This window comes from Colobus angolensis, unplaced genomic scaffold (genome assembly GCF_000951035.1).
Source record: "Colobus angolensis palliatus isolate OR3802 unplaced genomic scaffold, Cang.pa_1.0 Scaffold242, whole genome shotgun sequence".
NCBI lineage: Eukaryota > Metazoa > Chordata > Mammalia > Primates > Cercopithecidae > Colobus > Colobus angolensis.
The window spans coordinates 1149968-1152962 of NW_012115622.1; the positions used below are offsets into that span (position 1 = coordinate 1149968).

A 2995-nucleotide genomic window follows, 5' to 3' on the forward strand; every position below is an offset into this window, starting at 1 on the left:
AAACAATTCTTAGCTAATGGGTGTGTTCAAAACAGTAACGGCAACAATGTATTTTATTATATACACTGATGTGTACTTATACATGTATCTAAGTGAAATGACGGACAGCAACAATACAGGAATGGGAGGAAAGAATTAGGACTATCATTATTATAAGGTCCTCACAATACCTATCAATGTGGGTAAGGGACAGGAGCGATAGAAGTTATGTCATCTCTGTACCTTCCTTTCCATTTTTGCTGCAAATCTAAAACTTTTCTAGAAATTACAGTTTATTGAAGATAATAATAAAGTGATAAATGCATGTGGATAAACATTAAAGTGATAAAAGTGTAAATAAGATGAGGAGAAAAGCCCTGAATCAAAACACTGAGGTACAACTTTACTGTGTTTCATCATCCCATATCATAACCTCATTTTTTTTCAAATATAAAGTTATATTTATTTTCAATAATGAAAACAATACAACAAAGTGGAGTCAATCCACTAATATTTACAATTTAACACAATGGCTGGAACAAACTATGCTCAATAAATAACACATACACCAAGTAAGATTATTCTTGAGACTCCTTAGGGTTGCGTGCGTGTTTTAAACAAAATTGAGGGAGTGGTAGGTAAAGAAAGCCATCCTGGCCGGGCATGGTGGCTCAAGCCTGTAATCCTAGCACTTTGGGAGGCCGAGACGGGCGGATCACGAGGTCAGGAGATCGAGACCATCCCGGCTAACATGGTGAAACCCCGTCTCTACTAAAAAATACAAAAAGAAACTAGCCGGGCGAGGTGGCAGGCGCCTGTAGTCCTGGCTACTCGGGACGCTGAGGCAGGAGAATGGCGTAAACCCGGGAGATGGAGCTTGCAGTGAGCTGAGATCTGGCCACTGCACTCCAGCCTGGGCGACAGAGCAAGACCCCGTCAAAAAAAAAAAAAAAAAAAAGCAAGCCATCCTACAGACTTGACTGAGAAGGGTTCCAAGTACAGAACAGCCAAGGAACAGGGTCCCCAAATACTAAGTTAGCAAAATGAATATGGTGTTTTCAAAGCAGTCTAGAAATCAGAGCTCACTGAGAGAAATGACAAGGGTCTGGGGATATTCAAGGCCTCATAATTAAATCTTCCCCCATTTCTGAATTCTTTATTTGGAATCTATCACAACCTAAAGGAGCTTCTGCCGAACGGTAGGAGATTACTGATGCTGCCTGAAATGGCCTATGCCCCCTAAATTTCCTTTGACTTTGTCACTAATATATCAACAGTTCCACTCCAACAAAGGATTACTGCTATGTACACCTCCTCTTCTCTGGTTTAAATTCTCCTTTCATAAATATTGATACTTGCTCAAGGAGAGCTGCAAATACATCCAATTTCTTTTCTTTTTATCCCCCGCTCTACAACTGTGCTTGGCTACAACATCTAGGACTCACAGAGCAACAGCAGCAATGGTCAGAAGATAAGGGCCAGTTCCAATGCAAGAACTCTCTACAGTTCAATGGCCACAATTTTTTTTAACCACCTCATCTGCCATGACTTTTTTCTTTTCTCATTATCTTCCCAATTATTTCTTTCGAAACTCAATCCTCTGAGCTACATTCTGAGCACCAAATTTTTTGACCAGTGCCTCTCTGCTATCCTCGTCATCTTTCTGCAAATCTATGTCATCTTGCTGGGACCAAATGGGTTATCCATCAGCTCTGACCGGATGCTAGGAAGGAGGAAGCAGCCTTCAGCTCACCATCATTGCTTAGGAAGGCCTGTGTAACTGTCGATAGATCCAAGTTAAACTTCTCCATTAACTAAGGAATGATCATAATGGCAGCTCCCACCTCCGGTGGAGAAACTGTTTCTTCTTCTTCTTCCTGATCAGCCTGTGTTTCTCAGTCTTCCTCAGGCGTGGGGGATCATCATCACACATTGTTCAGTGTATTTCAGAATCAGGGCTCTCATCCACCACAACCTCCTCCAACTCCCGGGTGGCTTCTGCAAGCATCTTTTCCACCGCTCCTTCGCTCTCCTGGATTTCTTCCTTCACAGGCTCTTCTTCAGGCCAATCTGGAGTTCTCTCTCTCTGTGGTTGCAGTTATCCGCGGCCCAGCGGCCCGCTCCTGTCTTCCGCTGGAGCTTCCGGGAGGAGGCGCGCCCCGGGGGCCCCCTGGCAAGCGCTGGTGCCCCTGGCCCCGCCACCAGGGCCCCTTGGGCGAGCTGAGCTCTCCATAAGGCGCTGCTAGGGACAGAGCTGGCGAGCAGGCGTTTTCCCTCACGTTGGTCAGGACGGCCAGGTCATCCGCGTCAGGGAAGGCGCCTCCGTGGCGCCCTTGGCCAGGGCCCTCCACTTTCCCTCCCAGCAGTGTCCCCTGAGGTGAGGCGGGGCCCAGCCAACAGGCTCCAGCTCCAGCCTCTTGCTTTGCTGTGCTCCACCAGTCCAGGATGCGCCCTGTGGAGATGAAGTGGCCCAAGGCTTCCGCCTGCACCTCCCAGGCTCCTGGACCGACCATGCGGCCACCCTGCAGGATGAGCTCGGCCGGGCTGGGCCCCATGTGGAAGGACACGGAACTGCCCTCCTCCCTCTCTCCAACAGAGTCCAGGAATGGATGGGTCCACTGGGATCTCTGCCCAAATCCATCGCCTCTGCCATGTTTGAAGCCGGGCACGAGAGGAGCTGGCCCTCACGAGTGCCTGGCACACAGCGAGACTTAACCTCATTCTTATATAGCTCATCTGGAGACCAGAAAGACTAAACAATACTTAGTTACATGGTTGCACAGCTCACAGCTAATTATAACAGAAACAGAAAACTATTAGGAAAGTGTATGTGGAAGGATGCAAGTAAAAGGGAGTTGGTTTCTGACATGAGGCGCAATAGAAACCTCACTCTCCCAGTATCTAACTGTGGGGCAACTACAGTTCCAGGCAAAGACATACACAGCTCAAGAGTACGAAAATGAACCACTAGGCTACAGCGCAGGGCAGGAACACACAGGCTTGAGGATGCACAATT

General features: G+C 47.5%; 1 pseudogene; it reads right to left on the bottom strand.

The window, feature by feature from the left end:
- Positions 1 to 1915: 1915 nt before the first annotated feature.
- Positions 1916 to 2632, bottom strand: LOC105514362 (annotated as a pseudogene).
- Positions 2633 to 2995: the final 363 nt, after the last annotated feature.